At 48.4% G+C, this 12,143-nt stretch overlaps 1 protein-coding gene across 2 annotated transcripts in view; it reads left to right on the top strand.

The window, feature by feature from the left end:
* The window catches only part of LOC128686324 (uncharacterized), a 108,057-nt gene that overhangs the window by 38,787 nt on the left and 57,127 nt on the right, over positions 1-12,143 (top strand). The gene's annotated exons all lie outside the window — the stretch shown is intronic.

Below are 12,143 nucleotides of genomic sequence, written 5' to 3'. Positions count from 1 at the left end.
CTTCAGGTGATGCATAAAAAATATAAAAGAAACTTCTAACCCCGAAGTAGAAACATTGTTGGTAGCGGCGCACCCAAGAGGCCCAGGACGGGCTCCCTGACTGGTTGGTCAGGTTCGTCAGGAAACAGGACAAGTGTTTCCTGACGCGGGTCTTAGTCATATGATGACCCGCCGCTGGGGCTTTTGATCATCTGACAGAGGCCTTGAGAAGACACCAGCAGCTGTACGACGCTGCTGAGGCAAAATCAAAATGAAATTTCAAATGGGGGTGCTAAAAAGTAAAAAGAACGAACTGAAAGATGGATTTAGGTAGTGCCTGGACGGGCGGCCGCCTGGGTACAATATATGTTTCTGAAATATTGAATCCAGGTAAAGAGGCAGTTCAGGATTATGTGATAAATACTTTAGAAAACCGACAAGTTGAAGAATGAGACACTTATGCAACATATGAGAATCTTTACTGAGGAAACGTTTCGCCACACAGTGGTTTCATCAGTCCAATACAAAGAAGAACGATGTAAAGAGAGGAAGAGTTTGAGGTAATCAGTCCTCAGCCTGGTATCGATATGTACTTTCTTCAAGACTGATGGACTGAACACATCGATTCCAGGCTGAGGGACAGATTACCTCAAACTCCTCCTCTCTTTACAACGTTCTTCTTTGTACTGGACTGATGAGGCCACTGTGTGGCGAAACATTTCCTCAGTAAAGATTCCCATAAGTTACACAAGCGTCTCATACTTCAGTTTAAACTTAGCTTCTGCATTAATTCACATAGAGATATGACAAAAGAAACGGTGACAGAAACTGGAGCTCATTCTCTACCAACAACTAGATGAGCAACGTATAAATTAGCAAATGTACACACTCGTAATACCTCACAAAATCTGGAAATTACCCAGGCGAAGAATTTAGCCGCATGCGTGATTTCTCACTTATAAATAGAGCAGGAACCCCCACACGCAGATATACCAGCATTATACACACAACCTGTCACGTTTGCTGAGTTTTTCCTGCTGAGTCAGCTGACTCTGCCTCCGTTCCATCCCCAGGATCTTAAATTTACTTGACTGGAGGGTAATTTTGCTGCAAGATAATTACAATGACTGAGTTTGATCTTTGCTGGGACTCTGTTAAGTTTGGTAGGTCAGCGTTCAGTAAGTTAGGACTGTGTTAAGTTAGGCAGGCCAGCGTTCAGTAAGTTAGGACTGTGTTAACTAAGGTAGGCTTCAGGAAAGGTCGTCTTCCAACAAAAAAAAAAAAGTTCCGTACTTAGTTTAGTTAAACACCCAGTTTTGTAATTATATTATACAAACCCAATCCTGTAGAAGGTGGTCTAACAGACCCAACCTGTGGGCAGTGGTCTAACAGACCCAACCTGTGGGCAGTGGTCTAACAGACCCAACCTGTGGGCAGTGGTCTAACAGACCCAACCTGTGGGCAGTGGTCTAACAGACCCAACCTGTGGGCAGTGGTCTAACAGACCCAACCTGTGGGCAGTGGTCTAACAGACCCAACCTGTGGGCAGTGGTCTAACAGACCCAACCTGTGGGCAGTGGTCTAACAGACCCAACCTGTGGGCAGTGGTCTAACAGACCCAACCTGTGGGCAGTGCTCTAACAGACCCAACCTGTGGGCAGTGGTCTAACAGACCCAACCTGTGGGCAGTGGTCTAACAGACCCAACCTGTGGGCAGTGGTCTAACAGACCCAACCTGTGGGCAGTGCTCTAACAGACCCAACATGTGGGCAGTGGCCTAACAGACCCAACCTGTGGGCAGTGGTCTAACAGACCCAACATGTGGGCAGTGGTCTAACAGACCCAACCTGTGGGCAGTGGTCTAACAGACCCAACCTGTGGGCGGTGGTCTAACAGACCCAACCTGTGAGCGGTGGTCTAACAGACCCAACGTGTGGGCGGTGGTCTAACAGACCCAACGTGTGGGCGGTGGTCTAACAGACCCAACCTGTGGGCAGTGGTCTAACAGACCCAACCTGTGGGCGGTGGTCTAACAGACCCAACCTGTGGGCGGTGGTCTAACAGACCCAACGTGTGGGCGGTGGTCTAACAGACCCAACCTGTGGGCGGTGGTCTAACACACCCAACCTGTGGGCGGTGGTCTAACAGACCCAACCTGTGAGCGGTGGTCTAACAGACCCAACGTGTGGGCGGTGGTCTAACAGACCCAACCTGTGAGCGGTGGTCTAACAGACCCAACGTGTGGGCGGTGGTCTAACAGACCCAACCTGTGGGCGGTGGTCTAACAGACCCAACGTGTGGGCGGTGGTCTAACAGACCCAACCTGTGGGCGGTGGTCTAACAGACCCAACCTGTGGGTGGTGGTCTAACAGACCCAACCTGTGGGCGGTGGTCTAACAGACCCAACCTGTGGGCGGTGGTCTAACAGACCCAACGTGTGGGCGGTGGTCTAACAGACCCAACCTGTGGGCAGTGGTCTAACAGACCCAACCTGTGGGCGGTGGTCTAACAGACCCAACGTGTGGGCGGTGGTCTAACAGACCCAACGTGTGGGCGGTGGTCTAACAGACCCAACCTGTGGGTGGTGGTCTAACAGACCCAACCTGTAGGCGGTGGTCTAACAGACCCAACCTGTGAGCGGTGGTCTAACAGACCCAACGTGTGGGCGGTGGTCTAACAGACCCAACCTGTGGGCAGTGGTCTAACAGACCCAACGTGTGGGCGGTGGTCTAACAGACCCAACCTGTGGGCGGTGGTCTAACAGACCCAACATGTGGGCAGTGGTCTAACAGACCCAACGTGTGGGCGGTGGTCTAACAGACCCAACCTGTGGGCGGTGGTCTAACAGACCCAACATGTGGGCAGTGGTCTAACAGACCCAACCTGTGGGCAGTGGTCTAACAGACCCAACCTGTGGGTGGTGATCTAACAGACCCAACCTGTGGGTGGTGGTCTAACAGACCCAACCTGTGGGTGGTGGTCTAACAGACCCAACCTGTGGGTGGTGGTCTAACAGACCCAACCTGTGGGCAGTGGTCTAACAGACCCAACCTGTGAGCGGTGGTCTAACAGACCCAACCTGTGGGTGGTGGTCTAACAGACCCAACCTGTGGGCGGTGGTCTAACAGACCCAACCTGTGAGCGGTGGTCTAACAGACCCAACGTGTGGGCGGTGGTCTAACAGACCCAACCTGTGGGCGGTGGTCTAACAGACCCAACGTGTGGGCGGTGGTCTAACAGACCCAACCTGTGGGCGGTGGTCTAACAGACCCAACATGTGGGCAGTGGTCTAACAGACCCAACGTGTGGGCGGTGGTCTAACAGACCCAACCTGTGGGCGGTGGTCTAACAGACCCAACATGTGGGCAGTGGTCTAACAGACCCAACCTGTGGGCAGTGGTCTAACAGACCCAACCTGTGGGTGGTGGTCTAACAGACCCAACCTGTGGGTGGTGGTCTAACAGACCCAACCTGTGGGTGGTGGTCTAACAGACCCAACCTGTGGGCAGTGGTCTAACAGACCCAACCTGTGGGTGGTGGTCTAACAGACCCAACCTGTGGGTGGTGGTCTAACAGACCCAACCTGTGGGTGGTGGTGTAACAGACCCAACCTGTGGGCAGTGGTCTAACAGACCCAACCTGTGGGTGGTGGTCTAACAGACCCAACCTGTGGGTGGTGGTGTAACAGACCCAACCTGTGGGTGGTGGTCTAACAGACCCAACCTGTGGGTGGTGGTCTAACAGACCCAACCTGTGGGCAGTGGTCTAACAGACCCAACCTGTGGGTGGTGGTCTAACAGACCCAACCTGTGGGTGGTGGTCTAACAGACCCAACCTGTGGGTGGTGGTCTAACAGACCCAACCTGTGGGCAGTGGTCTAACAGACCCAACCTGTGGGTGGTGGTCTAACAGACCCAACCTGTGGGTGGTGGTCTAACAGACCCAACCTGTGGGTGGTGGTCTAACAGATCCAACCTGTGGGTGGTGGTCTAACAGACCCAACCTGTGGGCAGTGGTCTAACAGACCCAACCTGTGGGTGGTGGTCTAACAGACCCAACCTGTGGGTGGTGGTCTAACAGACCCAACCTGTGGGCAGTGGTCTAACAGACCCAACCTGTGGGTGGTGGTCTAACAGACCCAACCTGTGGGCAGTGGTCTAACAGACCCAACCTGTGGGTGGTGGTCTAACAGACCCAACCTGTGGGTGGTGGTCTAACAGACCCAACCTGTGGGTGGTGGTCTAACAGACCCAACCTGTGGGCAGTGGTCTAACAGACCCAACCTGTGGGTGGTGGTCTAACAGACACAACCTGTGGGCGGTGGTCTAAACAAAACAATTGCAGAGGAACATGATGTGTCCACAAGAGTACCTCTGTGTTTACTTACTAAGTTACGGTGGTACCCAACTATTGTTTATACTTCTTGAACACTGCTATTAGTCAGGAGCTAGTTACTTAATTCTGTTGGATTAAACATGTTATAGTGCACACACACACACACACACACACACACACACACACACACACACACACACACACACACACACACACACACACACACACACACACAACGACATGACGGAAGGGTTAGACTCAGAAGTGTCCCTGTTTGCAGATGATGTGAAGTTAATGAGGAGAATTAAATCTGATGAGGACCAGGCAGGACTTCAAAGAGACCTGGACAGACTGGACACCTGGTCCAGCAAATGGCTTCTCGAATTTAATCCTGCCAAATGCAAAGTCATGAAGATAGGGGAAGGGCACAGAAGACCACAGACAGAGTATAGGCTAGGTGGCCAAAGACTGCAAACCTCACTCAAGGAGAAAGATCTTGGGGTGAGTATAACACCGAGCATGTCTCCGGAAGCACACATCAATCAGATAACTGCTGCAGCATATGGGCGCCTGGCAAACCTGAGAACAGCATTCCGACACCTTAGTAAGGAATCATTCAAGACACTGTACACCGTGTATGTCAGGCCCATACTCGAGTATGCAGCACCTGTTTGGAACCCGCACTTGATAAAGCACGTCAAGAAACTAGAGAAAGTACAAAGGTTTGCAACAAGGTTAGTTCCAGAGCTAAGGGGAATGTCCTATGAAGAAAGATTAAGGGAAATCGGCCTGACGACACTGGAGGACAGGAGGGTCAGGGGAGACATGATAACGACATATAAAATACTGCGTGGAATAGACAAGGTGGACAAGGACAGGATGTTCCAGGGAGGGGACACAGAAACAAGAGGCCACAATTGGAAGTTGAAGACACAAATGAGTCAGAGAGATAGTAGGAAGTATTTCTTCAGTCATAGAGTTGTAAGGCAGTGGAATAGCCTAGAAAATGACGTAGTGGAGGCAGGAACCATACACAGTTTTAAGACGAGGTTTGATAAAGCTCATGGAGCGGGGAGAGAGAGGGCCTAGTAGCAACCGGTGAAGAGGCGGGGCCAGGAGCTAGGACTCGACCCCTGCAACCACAAATAGGTGAGTACAAATAGGTGAGTACAGAGGAGCTCGGACTCGACCCCCGCAACCTCAACTAGGTGAGTACACACACACACACACACACACACATACACACACTAACACTCCCACATATACAGACTCACACATGCACCCCCACCTGCCCCCCCTGCCCCCCTGCCCCCCTGCCCCCCTGCCCCCCTGCCCCCTTCCCCTCTCTCTTTCACCCTCCTCCCCACCTCTCCCTCTTTCTCCCTCTTCCTCTCCCATTCTCCCCCTTTGCTTCTCCCTCCCCATCCCTCTCCCATATAGCCACTGTCTACAGCTCCTCCTCTACCCCCCCCCCACACACTCGGACAAACACACCACAAACCTAACACACAGAATTACTTAAGTTTTCTATTCTGAGGCAATCAAAACAAAAAAAAATGGGTTGCCAAAGAGCAGGAAGGAAAACCAAGGGACAGGAGGATGAATTTGCAAAGGAAGATTGGGCAGCAGAGCTCATGAAAAGGGAACATGAATGGGAAAGAAACTAGAAGAACTTAGCATGAGAATGGAAGAGAGGATAGATGTGGAAAGCAAGAAGTGGGAGAAGCAAGTCATAGCAGAAGAGGCTAGGATACAGAGATTAGAAGAGGAACTGAAAAATCTGAAACAGTCTGTAGAACTAAAGAACAATTTGGGAATGACATCAGAGACTGCTACCTCAGTCACAAACAAGGGAACTGTAGGGAACAAAGGAGCAAAACTGCATGTTGAAGCCCTATCAGAGGGGACTGTAGTAAATGAAAGAGCTAAGCTATATGTGGAGGTCCTAACAGACCACAGCAGAGCCCAGGGAAAGCTGAGGAGGGAAAATGACAGGCCACTGAGCACAAGTACAATAGTGAAACTGAAGAAAGGAAAGCTGCAATGGAGGAAACTAAATCGAATCAGTGGATACATAGGGATATGCAGTGGGAGAATGAAAGGGAGAGATCAGTCTTTGTTTTTGGGCTCCAGGAAGTTGAAGGGGAAATTTATGAAGCAAGAAGACAAGGGGGAAAAAATACAATCAAAAGCATCATAAAAGCAATAGGAAAAGATCACATGACCCAGCTGGCAAATTATCAGAGAATAGGGGGGTTTGCAAGAAGAAGAACCCACCCAGTGAAAGTGACTTTCATCGTAGAATTGACTCAGAACAGGATCCTGCAGGAGAAAGCAAGACTAAGAGACATGCCGGCATACCGGAAGGTGTATCTCGACCGCAACAGAACACAAGAAGAAAGGCAGAAACTGAGAGAGATGGTACAAAGGCAAAAGGAGGAAAGAGAGGAGAAAATGAAGATGGATATGGACAGGAGATCCCAGACTCAGGAGGAAGATCAAATACAGCCTCCCTCACAACTACCTACAAAAACCCACCAACCAGGACAACCCCAGTGCAACCAAACATTCTAACCCAAAACACACATGCCATATTCAATGCCCCCACCCACCTCATTACAAACTCCACCCCCACACAACCACCCATAGTTCCTTATCAGGTCTCCCACTTCCTCAACCCCAATACACCTCCCAGACCACAGTCTTAGAAAAGAAGTTGAAGGTGTGGTATACAAATGCACATGGAATAACAAATAAGTGTGAGGAGTGGCATGAAAGAATCAAGGAGACATTCACAGACATATTAGCACTCACAGAAACGAAAATCACCAGGATGATAAAAGATGCAATCTTTCCACCCGGATATCAGATCCTCAGGAAAGATAGTGGGAGGAGAGGGGGAGGAGGAGTTGCACTGCTCATTAAAAACTGGCAGGGATTTGAGAAAATGGAAGGAATTGAAGGCATGGGCGAAAGAGACTACTTAGTAGGAACAAACCAGTCTGAGGGCCATAAGGTGGTAATTGCAGTAATGTACAACCCGCCACAGAACTGCAGGAGGCCGAGAGAAGAATACGAGAGCAACAGAGCAATGGTCGACACACTAGCTAAGGTGGCCAGAAGAGTTCGCATAGGGGGAGCAAAGTTACTAGTTATGGGTGATTTCAATCACAAGGAGACTGACTGGGAAAACCTGGAGCCCCAAGGGGGTCCCGAAAAATGGAAAGCCAAGATGATGGATGTGGTACTGGAAAACCTCATGCATCAACATGTTAGAGACACTACCAGAGAGAGAGGTGAGGATGATCCAGCAAGACTGGACCTTGTATTCACCTTGAGCAGTTCAGACATCGAGGATATCATGTATGAAAGGCCCCTAGGAGCTAGTGATCATGTGGTTCTGTGCTTTGACTACATAGTTGAGCTACAAGTGGAGAGAGTAGCAGGAATAGGATGGGAAAAACCAAACTACAAAAGGGGGGACTACTCAGGCATGAGGAACTTCCTGCAAGACATTCAGTGGGAGAGAGAACTGACAGGAAAACCAGTACAAGAAATGATGGACTATGTGACAACAAAATGCAAGGAGGCAGAGGAGAGGTTTGTTCCCAAGGGAAACAGAAATAATGGGAAGAACAGAACGAGTCCTTGGTTCACCCAAAGGTGTAGGGAGGCAAAAACTAGGTGTACTAGAGAATGGAAAAGGTACAGAAGACAAAGAACTCAGGAAAATAAAGAGATTAGCCGAAGAGCCAGAAACGAATATGCACAGATAAGAAGGGAGGCTCAGCGACAATATGAAAATGACATAGCATCGAAAGTCAAGTCTGACCCGAAGCTGTTGTATAGCCACATCAGGAGGAAAACAACAGTCAAGGACCAGGTAATCAGACTGAGGAAGGGTGATGGGGAGTTCACAAGAAACGACCGAGAGGTATGTGAGGAGCTCAACACGAGATTTAAAGAAGTATTTACAGTGGAAACCGGTAGGACTCCAGGAAATCAGAACAGGGAGGTACACCAACAAGTGCTGGATGAGGTACACATAACCAAGGAGGAGGTGAAGAAGCTGCTATGTGAACTTGACACCTCAAAGGTGGTGGGACCAGACATCTCTCTGTGGGTCCTTAGAGAGAGAGCAGACATGCTGTGTGTGCCACTAACAAAGATCTTCAACAGATCATTGAAACTGGACAACTCCCTGAGGTATGGAAGATGGCAAATGTAGTCCCAATTATTAAAAAAGGAGACAGACATGAGGCATTAATCTACAGACCTGCGTCACTAACGTGTATAGTATGCAAAGTCATGGAGAAGATCATCAGGAGGAGAGTGGTGGAGCACCTGGAAAGAAACAAGTGTATAATCGACAACCAGCACGGTTTCAGGGAAGGAAAATCCTGTGTCACAAACCTACTGGAGTTTTATGACAAGGTGACAGAAGTAAGACAAGAGAGAGAGGGGTGGATAGACTGCATTTTCTTGGACTGCAAGAAGGCCTTCGACACAGTTCCTCACAAGAGGTTACTGCAAAAGCTAGAGGATCAGGCACACATAACAGGAAAGGCACTGCAATGGATCAGAGAATACCTGACAGGGAGGCAACAACGAGTCATGGTACGTGACGAGGTGTCAGAGTGGGCGCCTGTGACAAGCGGGGTTCCACAGGGGTCAGTCCTAGGACCTGTGCTGTTTTTGGTATATGTGAATGACATAACGGAAGGGATAGACTCAGAAGTGTCCTTGTTTGCAGATGATGTGAAGTTAATGAGGAGAATCAAATCGGTCGAGGATCAGGCAGGACTACAAAGAGACCTGGACAGGCTACAAGCCTGGTCCAGCAACTGGCTCCTTGAGTTTAACCCTGCCAAATGCAAAGTCATGAAGATTGGGGAAGGGCAAAGAAGACCGCAGACACAGTATAGTCTAGGTGGCCAAAGACTGCAAACCTCACTCAAGGAAAAAGATCTTGGGGTGAGTATAATACCGAGCACATCTCCTGAGGCGCACATCAATCAGATAACTGCTGCAGCGTACGGGCGTCTGGCAAACCTAAGGATAGCGTTCCGATACCTCAGTAAGGAATCGTTCAAGACTCTGTACACCATTTACGTCAGGCCCATACTGGAGTATGCAGCACCAGTTTGGAATCCACACCTGGTCAAGCACGTCAAGAAATTAGAGAAAGTGCAAAGGTTTGCAACAAGACTAGTCCCAGAGCTAAGGGGATTGTCCTACGAAGAAAGGTTAAGGGAAATCGGCCTGACGACATTGGAGGACAGGAGGGTCAGGGGAGACATGATAACAACATATAAAATACTGCGCGGAATATACAAGGTGGACAAAGACAGGATGTTCCAGAGATGGGACACAGAGACAAGAGGTCAGAATTAGAAGTTGAAGACTCAACTGAATCAAAGGGATGTTAGGAAGTATTTCTTCAGCCATAGAGTAGTCAGGCAGTGGAATAGCCTAGAAAGTGACGTAGTGGAGGCAGGAACCATACATAGTTTTAAGACGAGGTTTGATAAAGCTCATGGAGCAGGGAGAGAGGGAACCTAGTAGCAATCAGTGAAGAGGCGGGGCCAGGAGCTATGATTCGACCCCTGCAACCACAAATAGGTGAGTACAATTAGGTGAGTACACACACGCACACACACACACACACACACAGTTGCAAGAAGAGGTATGATAAAGCTCACGGAGCGGGAAAAGTGACTGTGTAGCGGACAGTTGAAGTGGGGGCCAGGAGCTGTGAATCGACCCCCGCAACCACAACTAGGTGAGTACAACTTTAATGAGTAGAACTTTGTGCGTACAACTAGGTGAGTACAACTAGGTGAGTACAACTAGGTGAGTACAACTAGGTGAGTACAACTTGGTGAGTACAACTAGGTGAGTACAACTAGGTGAGTACAACTTGGTGAGTACAACTTGGTGAGTACAACTTGGTAAGTACAACTTGGTGAGTACAGTTTGGTGAGTACAACTTAGTGAGTACAACTTGGTGAGTACAACTAGGTGAGTACAACTTGCTGAGTACAACTAGGTGAGTACAACTAGGTGAGTACAACTTGGTGAGTACAACTTGGTGAGTACAATTTGGTGAGTACAACTTGGTGAGTACAACTTGGTGAGTACAATTTGGTGAGTACAGCTTGGTGAGTACAACTTGGTGAATACAATTTGGTGAGTACAACTTGGTGAGTACAACTTGGTGAGTACAACTTGGTGAGTACAACTAGGTGAGTACAACTAGGTGAGTACAACTTGGTGAGTACAACTTGGTGAGTACAACTTGGTGAGTACAACTTGGTGAGTACAATTTGGTGAGTACAGCTTGGTGAGTACAACTTGGTGAATACAATTTGGTGAGTACAACTTGGTGAGTACAACTTGGTGAGTACAACTTGGTGAGTACAATTTGGTGAGTACAGCATGGTGAGTACAACTTGGTGAGTACAACTTGGTGAGTACAACTTGGTGAGAACAACTTGGTGAGTACAATTTGGTGAGTACAACTTGGTGAGTACAACTTGGTGAGTACAACTTGGTGAGTACAACTTGGTAAGTACAATTTGGTGAGTACAACTTGGTGAGTACAATTTGGTGAGTACAACTTGGTGAGTACAACTTGGTGAGTACAATTTGGAGAGTACAACTTGGTGAGTACAACTTGGTGAGTACAGCTTGGTGAGTACAACTTGGTGAGTACAACTTGGTGAGTACAACTTGATGAGTACAACTTGGTGAGTACATCTTGGTGAGTACAACTTGCTGAGTACAACTAGGTAAGTACAGCTTGGTGAATACAGCTTGGTGAGTACAACTTGGTGAGTACAACTTGGTGAGTACAACTAGGTGAGTACAACTAGGTGAGTACAACTTGGCGAGTACAACTAGGTGAGTACAACTTGTGAGTACAACTTGGTGAGTACAACTAGGTGAGTACAACTTGGCTAGTACAACTTGGCGAGTACAACTAGGTGAGTACAACTTGGCGAGTACAACTAAGTGAGTACAACTTGGCGAGTACAACTAGGTGAGTACAACTAGGTGAGTACAACTTGGCGAGTACAACTTGGCGAGTACAACTAGGTGAGTACAACTTGGCGAGTACAACTAGGTGAGTACAACTTGGCGAGTACAACTAGGTGAGTACAACTAGGTGAGTACAACTTGGCGAGTACAACTAGGTGAGTACAACTAGGTGAGTACAACTAGGTGAGTACAACTAGGTGAGTACAACTAGGTGAGTACAACTTGGCGAGTACAACTAGGTGAGTACAACTAGGTGAGTACAACTAGGTGAGTACAACTAGGTGAGTACAACTAGGTGAGTACAACTTGGCGAGTACAACTAGGTGAGTACAACTAGGTGAGTACAACTAGGTGAGTACAACTTGGCTAGTACAACTAGGTGAGTACAGCTTGGCGAGTACAACTAGGTGAGTACAACTTGGCTAGTACAACTAGGTGAGTACAACTTGGCGAGTACAACTAGGTGAGTACAACTTGGTGAGTACAACTAGGTAAGTACAACTTGATGAGTACAACTTGGTGAGTACATCTTGGTGAGTACAACTAGGTGAGTACAACTAGGTGAGTACAGCTTGGTGAGTACAACTAGGTGAGTACAACTAGGTGAGTACAACTAGGTGAGTACAACTTGGTGAGTACAACTAGGTGAGTACAACTAGGTGAGTACAACTAGGTGAGTACAACTAGGTGAGTACAGCTTGGTGAGTACAACTAGGTGAGTACAACTAGGTGAGTACAACTAGGTGAGTACAACTTGGTGAGTACAACTAGGTGAGTACAACTAGGTG

The sequence above is a fragment of the Cherax quadricarinatus genome, chromosome 17 (genome assembly GCF_038502225.1).
Source record: "Cherax quadricarinatus isolate ZL_2023a chromosome 17, ASM3850222v1, whole genome shotgun sequence".
In the NCBI taxonomy this organism is placed as follows: domain Eukaryota; kingdom Metazoa; phylum Arthropoda; class Malacostraca; order Decapoda; family Parastacidae; genus Cherax; species Cherax quadricarinatus.
This window is presented reverse-complemented; position numbering and strand designations above follow the sequence as displayed.